Source organism: Hippoglossus stenolepis, chromosome 1 (genome assembly GCF_022539355.2).
Source record: "Hippoglossus stenolepis isolate QCI-W04-F060 chromosome 1, HSTE1.2, whole genome shotgun sequence".
NCBI lineage: Eukaryota > Metazoa > Chordata > Actinopteri > Pleuronectiformes > Pleuronectidae > Hippoglossus > Hippoglossus stenolepis.
The window spans coordinates 32,733,092-32,745,578 of record NC_061483.1 but is presented as its reverse complement, the minus strand read 5'-3'; the positions used below and the strand labels follow the sequence as shown (position 1 = coordinate 32,745,578).

Sequence of the window (12,487 nt, the reverse complement as noted above, 5' to 3'; positions counted from 1 at the left end):
TCTCTTTCCTTAAATTAAATAACAATAGAAACCAAGTTTCAATAGTCACCAAACAACAGTAGTGATGATGGTGGTTCACATGAATAAATAAGGTATTGTGGGTTGGAGTCAGCAACTTCGCCCATACCACCTGAACATGCCGATCATCCACGATCTAGGAAGCTAACCAGGGTCGGGCCTGGTTGTTCACTTGGATAGGGAGACCGCCTGGGAATACCCAGGTGCTGTAAGCTTTTTCGAATTTTCTATTGCAACCAGCAGGAGCTGTTGCTGCTGCTTCACAGGAGAAACATCTTGGAAAGAACAGGGTGGACTCACCATCAAAGAAAAAACAGGATATGGAACACACACATCATCACTGAAGGAAGATAGCGAAACATTCAAATGACTTTTGACAGTCAAAACACTACTTTATTCATGCAATAGTAACATATCATTCTCAAAATGTCATATTTGGAGAGAAGGATGAAAGAGCAGGGAGTATACTCACCATCAGAAAAAGAAACAGTATGTAGGCGGATATTAGCTAAGAAATTATTGAAAATTGTAATGATTTTTCTCTTGCAGTATTATGACAGATTTCACCTTAGGCTTCTCTTTCCTTAAAATTAAATAACAATAGAAACCAAGTTTCAATAGTCACGAGCTTAACAGTAATGTGATGATGATGGTTCACATGTATAAACCAGGTATTGTAGGTTAGTACTTATTTACAGCCCTTACCACCCTGAATACGCCCGATCACAAATCCGATCTGGAGTTAACCAGAGACGGGCCTGGTTGGTACTGGATGGGAGACTGCCTGGGAATACCAGGTGTAAGCTTTTCGAATTTTCTTTGCAACCAGAAGAGGTGCTGTTGCAACTGCTTCACCAGGGAGAAACACATCTTAAGAAGAACAGAGATTGGAATCAACATCAAAGAAAAAACAGGATATGGAACACATCATCACTGAAGGAAGAAGGCGAAACACTCAAATGACTTTTAACAGTCAAAACACTACATAAATCATGCAATAGTAACATATCATTCTCAAAAATGTCATATTTGGAGAAGAAGGATGAAAAAGGCAAGGGTATACCACCATCAGAAAAAGGAAACAGTATGTGAAACCCGGATGTATTTTTGGAAAAGTGGCCAAGAAATTGTAATGATTTTTCTCTTGCAGTATTATGACAAGATTTCACGTTGGGCTTCTCTTTCCTTAAAATTAAATAACAATAGACACCAAGTTTCAATAGTCACGAAGCAACAGTAGTATTGATGATGGTGGTGGATTCCACCATGTATAAATAAGGTATTGTGGGTTGAGTCCTTCGCTTACGGCCCATACCACCCTGAACCGCCCGATCTCGTCCGATCTAGGAAGTTAACCAGGGTCGCGCCTGGTTAGTACTTGGATGGAGACCTCCTGGGAATACCAGGTGATGTAAGCTTTCGAATTTTCTTTGCAACCAGAAGATGGTACTTGTGCTTATAGCTACAGAAACATCTTGGAAAGAACAGGGTGGAATCACCATCAAAAGAAAAAAACAGGATATGGAACACACATCATCACTGAAGGAAGAAGGCGAAACACTCCAAATGACTTTTAACAGTCAAACACTACTTAAATCATGCAATAGTAACCCTTATCATTCTCAAAATGTATATTTGGAGAAAAGGATGAAAGAGCAGGAGTATACTCACCATCAGAAAAAGAAACAGTATGTGAAACCCGGATATTATTTTTTGAAGGAAATTATTGAAAATTGTAATGATTTTCTCTTGCAGTATTATGACAAAATTTCACCTTGGCTTCTCTTTCCTTAAAATTAAATAACAATAGAAACCATGTTTCAATAGTCACAAAGTAACAGTAGTATTATTGATGATGGTGGTTCACATGTATAAATAAGGTATTATTAGGTGATCTTGGCTGCGGCCCATACCACCCTGAACACGCCCGATCTGGAAATCCGATCTCTGAAGCTAACCAGAGGTCGGGCCTGGTTAGTCTTGAATGGGAGACCTCCTGCAGAATGCCAGGTGCTGTAAGCTTTCAGATTTCTTTGCAACCAGAAGGGGTGCTGTTGCTGCTGCCTTCACAGGAGAAACATCTTGGAAAGAGCAAATTGGAATCACCATCAAAGAAAAAACAGGATATGGAACACACACACATCATCACTGAAGTAAAGAGAGTGAAACATTCAAATGACTTTTGACAGTCAAAAAACTACTTTATTCATGCAATAGTAACAAATCATTCACAAAATGTCATATTTGGAGAGAAGGATGAAAGAGCAGGGAGTTTACTCACCATCAGAAGAAACAGTATGTGAAACCCGGATATTATTTCTGAAGGAAATTGTGAAAATTATAATGATTTTCTCTTGCAGTATTATGTAAAAATTTTCACCTTGGGCCTCTCTTTCCTTAAAATTAAATAATGGCTTCATGTTTCAATAGTCGCAAAGTAACAGTAGTATTGATGATGGTGGTGGTTCACATGTATAAATAAGGTATTGTGGGTTGGAGTCCTTACGCTTCACAGCCATACCACCTGAACACGCCGATCTCGTGCGATCTCGGAAGTTAACCAAGAATTCGCGCCTGGTTAGTACTTGGATGGGAGACCTCCTGGGAGATACCAGGTGCTGTAAGCTTTCAAGATTTTCTTTGCAACCAAGAAGATGGTGCTGTTGCTGCTGCTTCACAGGAGAAACATCTTGGAAAGAGCAGGGTGGACTCACCATCAAGAAAAACAGGATATGGAACACACACATCATCACTGAAGGAAGAGGCAAAACATTCAAATGACTTTTTGACAGTCAAAACACTACTTTATTCATGCAATAGTATCATATCATTTCTCAAAATGTCATATTTGGAGAGAAGGATGAAAAGAGCAGGAGTTGCTCACCATCAGAAAAACAGTATGTAAACCCACACGGTCATGTATTTCTGAAGGAAATTATTGAAAATGTAATGATTTTTCTCTTGCAGTATTATGACAGATTTCGTTGAAGCTACTCTTTCCTTAAAATTAAATAACAATAGAAACCAAAGAGTTTCCAGCAATAGTCACGAAGCAACAGTAGTATTGATGATGATGGTGGTTCACATGAATAAATAAGGTATTGTGGGTTGCGTCCTTCGCTTACGGCCATACCGCCTGAACATGCCCGATCTCGTCCGATCTCGGAAGCTAGCCAGGGTCGGGCCTGGTTAGTACTTGGATAGGAACCTGGGAATACCAGGTGCTGTAAGCTTTTCAGATTTCTTTTAACCAGCAGAGAGCTGTTGCTGCTGCTTCTAGGGGAGAAACATCTTGGAAAGAGCAGGGTGGACTCACCATCAAAGAAAAAACAGGATATGGAACACACATCATCACCTGAAGGAAGATGGCGAACATTCAAATGACTTTTGACAGTCAAAACACTACTATTCATTACAATAGTAACATATCATTCTCAAAATGTCATATTTGGAGAGAAGGATGAAAAAGAGCAGGAGTATACTCACCATCAGAAAAAGAAACAGTATGTGAAACCAGGATATTATTTCTGAAATTATTGAAAATTGTAATGATTTTTCTCTTGCAGTATTATAATGAATTTTACCTTGGGCTTCTCTTTCACCCAAAATTAAATAACAATAAAAGCTAAAGTTTCAATAGTCACGAAGCTTAACAGTAGTATTGATGATGTTGGTTCACATGTATAAAATGGGTATTGTGGGTTGAGTACTTAAACACGGCCATACCACCCTGAATACGCCCGATCTCGTCCGATCTCGGAAGTTAACCAGGGACGGGCCTGGTTAGTACTTGGATGGGAGACTGCCTGGGAATACCAGGTGCTGTAAGCTTTTTCGAATTTTCTTTGCAACCAGAAGAGGGTGCTGTTGCTGCTGCTTCACAGGAGAAACATCTTGGAAAGAACAGGGTGGAATCACCATCAAAGAAAAAACAGGATATGGAACACACACATCATCACTGAAGGAAGAGAGCGAAACACTCAAATGACTTTTAACAGTCAAAACACTACTTAAATCATGCAATAGTAACATATCATTCTCAAAATGTCATATTTGGAGAGAAAGGATGAAAAAGAGCAGGAGTATACTCACCATCAGAAAAAGCAACAGTATGTGAAACCCGGATATTATTTTTGAAGGAAATTATTGAAAATTGTAATGATTTTTTTCTCTTGCAGTATTATGACAAAAATTTCACCTTGGGCTTCCTCTTTTCCCTTAAAATTAAATAACAATAGAAGTCATGTTTCAATAGTCACAAAGTAACAGTGGTATTGATGATGATGGTGGTTCACATGTATAAATAAGGTATTGTGAGTTTGAGTCCTTCGCTTGAGCCCTTACCACCTGAACACGCCCGATCTCGTCCGATCTCGGAAGTTAACCAGGAGTCGGGCCTGGTTAGTACTTGGATGGGAGACCTCGCAAGAGATACAGGTGCTGTAAGCTTTCAGGTTTTCTTTGCAACCAGAAGATGGTGCTGTTGCTGCTGCTTCACAGGAGAAACATCTTGAAGAGCAAATTGGACTCACCATCAAAAGAAAAAACAGGATATGGAACACACACATCATCACTGAAGGAGGAGAGGCGAAACATTCAAATGACTTTTGACAGTCAAAACTACTTTATTCATGCAATAGTAACAAATCATTCACAAAATGTCATATTTGGAGAGAAGGATGAAAAGGGCAGGAGTTTACTCACCCATCAGAAAAACAGTATGTGAAACCGGATATTATTTCTGAAGAAGTATTAAAAATTGTAATGATTTTTTCTCTTGCAGTATTATGACAAAAATTTCACCTTGGGCCTCTTTCCTTAAATTAAATAACAATGAAACCATGTTTCAATAGTCGCAAGTAACAGTAGTATTGATGATGATGGTGGTTCACATGTATAAATAAGGTATTGTGGGTTGAGTCCTTAAGCACGGCCCATACCACCCTGAACACGCTTCCCAGTCTCGTCCAAGTCTCAGGAGTTAACAAATTAAGACCTGGTTAGTACTTGGATGGGAGACCTCCTGGGAATACAGTGCTGTAAGCTTTTTCGAGTTTTCTTTGCAACCAGAAGATGGGTACTGTTGCTGCTGCTTCACAGGAGAAACATCTTGGAAGAACAGGGTGGACTCACCATCAAAAGAAAAAACAGGATATGGAACACACACATCATCACTGAAGGAGGAGGCGAAACATTCAAATGACTTTTGACAGTCAAAAAACTACTTTATTCATGCAATAGTAACAAATCATTCTACAAATGTCATATTTGGGAAGGAAGGATGAAGAGACAGGAGTTTACTCACCATCAGAAAAAGAAACAGTATATGAAACCCGGATGATATTATTTCTGAAGGGGGTGGCCGAAAGTATAATGATTTTCTCTTGCATTATTATAAACAAGATTTCATTGAGCTTCTCTTTCTAAAATTAAATAACAATAGAAGCCAAGTTTCCAATAGTCACGAAGCAACAGTAGTATTGATGATGATGGTGGTTCACATGAATAAATAAAGGTATTGTGGGTTGGGTCAGCAGCTTACAGCCTTCCACCCTGAACATGCCGATCTCGTCCGATCTCGGAAAGGCTAACCAGGTCGGAGCCTAGTTGAAGTCTTGGATAGGAGACCGCCTGGGAATACCAGGTGTAAGCTTTTCAATTTTCTTTTTAACCAGCAGAGGAGCTGTTGCTGCTGCTTCACAGGAGAAACATCTTGGAAAGAACAGAATTGGACTCACCATCAAAGAAAAAACAGGATATGGAACACACATCATCACACTGAAAGGAAGATAGCGAAACATTCAAATGACTTTTGACAGTCAAAACACTACTTTATTCATGCAATAGTAACGCATATCATTCTCAAAATGTCATATTTGGAGAGAAGGATGAAAGAGCAGGGGAGTATACTCACCATCAGAAAAAGAAACAGTATGTGAAACCGGATATTATTTCTGAAGAAATTATTGAAAAGTGTAATGATTTTTCTCTTGCAGTATTATGACAAGATTTCACCTTGGGCTTCTCTTCCTTAAAATTAAATAACAATAGAAAGAAACCAAGTTTCAATAGTCAAGCAACAGTAGTATTGATGATGGTGGTTCACATGTATAAATAAGGTATTGTGGAGTTTGAGTACTTAGCTTACGGCCCTTACCACCCTGAATACGCCCGATCTCGTCAGTCTCGGAAGTTAACCAGGGCGGGCCTGGTTAATTACTTGGATGAAATTGCCTGGGAATACCAGGTGCTGTAAGCTTTTCAATTTTCTTTAACCAGAAGAGGTGCTGTTGCTGCTGCTTCACAGGAGAAACATCTTGGAAAGAACGAGGTGGAATCACCATCAAGAAAAAACAGGATATGGAACACACATCATCACTGAAGGAAGAAGCGAAACACTCAAATGACTTTTAACAGTCAAAACACTATTAAATCATGCAATAGTAACATATCATTCTCAAATGTATTTGGAGAGAAGGATGAAAGAGCAGGGTGGACTCACCATCAGAAAAAGAAACAGTATGTGAAACCCGGATATTATTTTGAAGAATTATTGAAAATTGTAATGATTTTTCTCTTACGGTATTATGACAAAATTTCACCTTGGGCTTCTCTTTCCTTTAAATTAAATAACAATAGAAGTCATGTTTCAATAGTCACAAAGTAACAGTAGTATTGATGATGATGGTGGTTCACATGTATAAATAAGGTATTGTGGGTTGAGTCCTTCGCTTAAGGCCATACCACCCTGAACACGCCCGATCTCGTCCGATCTCGGAAGTTAACCAGGGTCGGGCCTGGTTAGTACTTGGATGGGAGACCTCCTGGGAATACCAGGTGCTGCTTAAGCTTTTCGAGTTTTCTTTGCAACCAGAAGATGGTGCTGTTGCTGCTGCTTCACCAGGAGAAACATCTTGGAAAGAACAGGAGTGGACTCGCATCAAAGAAAAAACAGGATATGGAACACACACATCATCACTGAAGGAAGAGAGCGAAACATTCAAATGACTTTTGACAGTCAAAAAACTACTTTATTCATGCAATAGTAACAAATCATTCACAAAATGTCATATTTGGAGAGAAGGATGAAAGGGCAGGGAGTTTACTCACCATCAGAAAAAGAAACAGTATGTGAAACCCGGATATTATTTCTGAAGGAAATTATTGAAAATTGTAATGATTTTTCTCTTGCAGTATTATGACAAAATTTCACCTTAGCCTCTTTCCTTAAATTAAATAACAATAGAAACCATGTTTCAATAGTATAAAACAGTAGTATTGATGATGATGGTGGTTCACATGTATAAATAAGGTATTGTGGGTTGGAGTCTTCGCTTACGGCCATACCACCCTGAACACGCCCGATCTCGTCCGATCTCGGAAGTTAACCAGGGTCGGGCCTGGTTAGTACTTGGATGGGAGACCTCCTGGGAATACCAGGTGCTATAGCTTTCAGATTTTCTTTGCAACCAGAGATGGTGCTGTTGCTGCTGCTTCACAGGAGAAACATCTTGGAAAGAGCAGGGTGGACTCACCATCAAGAAAAAACAGGATATGGAACACACACATCATCACTGAAGGAGAAGATAGCGAAACATTCAAATGACTTTTGACAGTCAAAACACTACTTTATTCATGCAATAGTAACATCATTCTCAAAATGTCATATTTGGAGAGAAGGATGAAAGAGCAGGAGTATACTCACCATCTGAAAAGAAACAGTATGTGAAACCGGATATTATTTCTGAAGAAATTATTGAAAAGTATAATGATTTTCTCTTGCAGTATTATGACAAGATTTCACGTTAGGCTTCTCTTTCACTTAAAATTAAATAACAATAGACACCAAGTTTTAATAGTCACGAAGCAACAGTAGTATTGATGATGGTGGTGGTTCACATGTATAAATATGTTATTGTGGGTTGGAGTCCAGCCAGCTTACGGCCATACCACCACAGAACATGCCCGATCTCGTCCGATCTAGGAAAGCTAACCGGGGTGGACCTGATTAGTACTTGGATGAGGAGACACTTTAGAATACCAGGTGCTGTAAGCTTTTTCGAGTTTTTCTTTTTGCAGCAGAAGATGGTGCTGTTGCTGCTGCTTCACAGGAGAAACATCTTGGAAAGAACAGGGTGGACTCACCATCAAAGAAAAACAGGATATGGAACACACATCATCACTGAAGGAGGCGAAACATTCAAATGACTTTTGTAGTCAAAACACTACTTTATTCATACAATAGTAACATATCATTCTCAAAATGTCATATTTGGAGAGAAGGATGAAAGAGCAGGAGTTTACTCACCATCAGAAAAGAAACAGTATGTAAACCCGGATATTATTTCTGAAATTATTGAAAATTAGCATTGATTTTTCTCTTGCAGTATTATGACAAAATTTCACCTTGGAGAAAGCTTCTCTTTCCTTAAAATTAAATAACAATAGAAACCATGTTTCAATAGTCACAAAGTAACAGTAGTATTGATGATGATGGTGGTTCACATGCTTATAAATAAAATTATTGTGGTTTAAGTCCTTCGCTGCAGCCATACCTGAACACCCCGATCTCGTTCGATCTCGGGAGCTAACCAGTCCGGACCTGGTTAGTACTTGGATGGGAGACCTCCCTGGGAATACCAGGTGCTGTAAGCTTTTCAATTTTCTTGCAACCAGAAGATGGTGCTGTTGCTGCTGCTTCTGGGAGAAACATCTTGGAAAGAGCAGAGGAGTGGACTCACCATCAAAGAAAAAACAGGATATGGAACACACACATCATCACTGAAGGAAGATAGCGAAACATTCAAGTGACTTTTGACAGTCAAAACACTACTTTATTCATGCAATATTAACATATCATTCTCAAAATGTCATATTTGGAGAGAAGGATGAAAGAGCAGGGAGTTTACTCACCATCAGAAAAAAGAAACAGTATATGAAACCGGATATTATTTCTGAAGAAATTGTGAAAATTGTAATGATTTTTCTCTTGCAGTATTATGAAAAAATTTCACCTTGGGCTTCTCTTTCCTTAAAATTAAATAACAATAGAAGCCATGTTTCAATAGTCACAAAGTAACAGTAGTATTGATGATGATGGTGGTTCACATGTATAAATAAGGTATTGTGGGTTGAGTACTTCGCTTACGGCCATACCACCCTGAACACGCCCGATCTCGTCCGATCTCGGTAGTTAACCAGGGTCGGGCCTGGTTAGTACTTGGATGGGAGACTGCCTGGGAATACCAGGTGCTGTAAGCTTTCGAATTTTCTTGCAACCAGAAGGGTGCTGTTGCTGCTCTTCACAGGAGAAACATCTTGGAAGAACAGGGTGGAATCACCATCAAAGAAAAAACAGGATATGGAACACACACATCATCACTGAAGGAAGAGAGCGAAACATTCAAATGACTTTTGACAGTCAAAAAACTACTTTATTCATGCAATAGTAACAAATCATTCACAAAATGTCATATTTGGAGAGAAGGATGAAAGGGCAGGGAGTTTACTCACCATCAGAAAAAGAAACAGTATGTGAAACCCGGATATTATTTCTGAAGGAAATTGTGAAAATTGTAAATGATTTTCTCTTGCAGTATTATGAAAAAATTTCACCTTGGGCTTCTCTTTCCTTAAAATTAAATAACAACCAAACCATGTTTCAATAGTCACAAAGTAACAGTAGTATTGTTGTTAGTTCACATGTATAAATAAGGTATTGTGGGTTGGAGTCCTTCGCAAGGCCATACCACCCTGAACACGCCGATCTCGTCGATCTCGGAAGTTAACCAGGAGTCGGGCCTGGTTAGTACTTGGATGGAGACCTCCTGGGAATACCAGGTGCTGTAAGCTTTTTCGAATTTTCTTTGCAACCAGAAGATGGTGCTGTTGCTGCTGCTTCACAGGAGAAACATCTTGGAAAGAACAGGGTGGACTCACCATCAAAGAAAAAACAGGATATGGAACACACATCATCACTGAAGGAGAGCGAAACATTCAAATGACTTTTGACAGTCAAAACACTACTTTATTCATGCAATAGTAACATATCATTCTCAAAATGTCATATTTGGAGAGAAGGATGAAAAAGAGCAGGGGAGTGTACTCACCATCAGAAAAAAACAGTATGTGAAACCGGATATTATTTCTGAAGGAAATTATTGAAAATTATGATTTTTCTCTTGCAGTATTATGACAAAATTTCACCTTGGAAGCTATATTTCCTTAAAAATTAAATAACAATAGAAGCCATGTTTCAATAGTCACAAAGTAACAGTAGTATTGATGATGATGGTGGTTTCACATGTATAAATAAGGTAATTGTGGAGTTGAGTACTTCGCTTACGGCCATACCCTGAACACGCCGATCTCGTCCGATCTCGGTAGTTAACCAGGAGTCGGGCCTGGTTAGTACTTGGATGGGAGACTGCCTGGGAATACCAGGTGCTGTAAGCTTTCGAATTTTCTTTGCAACCAGAAGAGGGTGCTGTTGCTGCTGCTTCACAGGAGAAACATCTTGGAAAGAACAGAAAAGGGTGGAATCACCATCAAAGAAAAAACAGGATATGGAGACACACATCATCACGGAAGGAAGGGCGGAAACATTCAAATGTTTTTGACTGTCAAAAAACTACTTTATTCATGCAATAGTAACAAATCATTCACAAATGTCATATTTGGAGAGAAGGATGAAAGGGCAGGAGTTTATACCATCAGAAAAAGAAACAGTATGTGAAACCGGATATTATTTCTGAAGGAAATTATTGAAAATTGTAATGATTTTTCTCTTGCAGTATTAGCAATAAAATTTCACCTTAGGCTTCTCTTTTCCTTAAATTAAATAACAATAGAAGCCGTATTCCAATAGTCACAAGTAACAGTAGTATTGATGATGATGGTGGTTCACATGTATAAATAAAGGTATTGTGGGTTAGTGCGCCGCTTACGCCATACCACCTGAACACGCCCGATCTCGTCGATCTCGGTAGTTAACCAGGGTCGGGCCTGGTTAGTAGGGAGACTGCCTGGGAATACCAGGTGCTGTAAGCTTTTCCGAATTTTCTTTGCAGCTTAGAAGAGAGGGTGCTGTTGCTGCTGCTTCACAGGAGAAACATCGCTTGGAAGAACAGGGTGGAATCACCATCAAAGAAAAACAGGATATGGAACATCATCACGGAAGGAAAAGCGAAACATTCAAATGACTTTTGACTGTCAAAAACTACTTTATTCATGCAATAGTAACAAATCATTCACAAAATGTCATATTTGGAGAGAAGGATGAAAGGGCAGGGAGTTATCACCATCAGAAAAAGAAACAGTATGTGAAACCGGATATTATTTCTGAAGGAAATTATTGAAAATTGTAATGATTTTTCTCTTGCAGTATTATGACAAAAATTTCACCTTGGGCCTCTCTTTCCCTTAAAATTAAATAACAATAGAATCCATGTTTCAATAGTCACGAAACATATTAGTAGTGATGATGGTGGTGGTTCACATGTATAAATAAGGTATTGTGGGTTGGAGTCCTTCGCTTACGGCCCATACCACCCTGAACATGCCCGATCTCGTCCGATCTCGGAAGTTAACCAGGGTCGGGCTGGATTGAGTACTTGGATGGAGACCTCCTGGGAATGCAGGTGCTGTAAGCTTTTCGAATTTTCTTTGCAACCAGAAGATGGTGCTGTTGCTGCTGCTTCTGAGGCTTATCTTGGAAAACCCAGGAGTGGACTAACCATCAAAGAAAAAACGGAATATGGAACACACATCATCACTGAAGGAAGAAGAAGCGAAACATTCAAATGACTTTTGACAGTCAAAACACTACTTTATTCATGCAATAGTAACAAATCGTTCTCAAATGTCATATTTGGAGAGAAGGATGAAAGAGCAGGAGTTTACTCACCATCAGAAAAAGAAATGATATGTGAAACCGGATATTATTTCTGAAGGAAATTATTGAAAATTGTAATGATTTTCTCTTGCAGTATTATGACAGATTTCGCGTTAGGCTCTCTTTCCTTAAAATTAAATAACAATAGACACCAAGTTTCAATGATCCCAGAAGCAACAGTAGTATTGATGATGGTGGTGGTTCCCCCATGTATAAATAAGGTATTGTGGGTTGAGTCCTTCGCTTACGGCCATACCACCCTGAACATGCCCGATCTCGTCCGATCTCGGGAAGTTAACCAGGAGTCGCGCCTGGTTAGTACTTGGATGGGAACCTCCTGGGAATACCAGGTGCTGTAAGCTTTTCGAATTTTCTTTGCAACCAGCAGAGGAGCTGTTGCTGCTGCTTCACAGGAGAAACATCTTGGAAAGAACAGAATTGGACTCACCATCAAAAGAAAAAAACAGGATATGGAACACACACATCATCACTACAGAAGGAAGATAAGCGAAACATTCAATGACTTTTGACAGTCAAAACACTACTTTATTCATGCAATAGTAACATATCATTCTC

At 39.2% G+C, this 12,487-nt stretch overlaps 1 protein-coding gene, 4 non-coding genes and 6 pseudogenes across 5 annotated transcripts in view; 10 read left to right on the top strand and 1 right to left on the bottom strand.

Annotated features, from left to right (window-relative positions):
- The window catches only part of LOC118106041 (anoctamin-9), a 207,854-nt gene that overhangs the window by 48,520 nt on the left and 146,847 nt on the right, over nucleotides 1–12,487 (bottom strand). The window lies entirely within an intron of this gene.
- Nucleotides 1,319–1,436, top strand: LOC124852436 (annotated as a pseudogene).
- LOC124852435 lies at nucleotides 3,138–3,251 on the top strand (annotated as a pseudogene).
- Nucleotides 3,731–3,849, top strand: LOC124852451. The gene has a single exon (XR_007032967.1). It is a non-coding gene; the product is annotated as a 5S ribosomal RNA (ribosomal RNA).
- On the top strand, nucleotides 4,349–4,467 carry LOC124852444 (annotated as a pseudogene).
- LOC124852449 lies at nucleotides 6,749–6,869 on the top strand. Its single transcript, XR_007032966.1, has one exon. It is a non-coding gene; the product is annotated as a 5S ribosomal RNA (ribosomal RNA).
- Nucleotides 7,352–7,470, top strand: LOC124852445. The gene has a single exon (XR_007032964.1). It is a non-coding gene; the product is annotated as a 5S ribosomal RNA (ribosomal RNA).
- Nucleotides 9,161–9,279, top strand: LOC124852429. Its single transcript, XR_007032960.1, has one exon. It is a non-coding gene; the product is annotated as a 5S ribosomal RNA (ribosomal RNA).
- Nucleotides 10,358–10,473, top strand: LOC124852434 (annotated as a pseudogene).
- Nucleotides 11,551–11,669, top strand: LOC124852462 (annotated as a pseudogene).
- LOC124852433 lies at nucleotides 12,154–12,273 on the top strand (annotated as a pseudogene).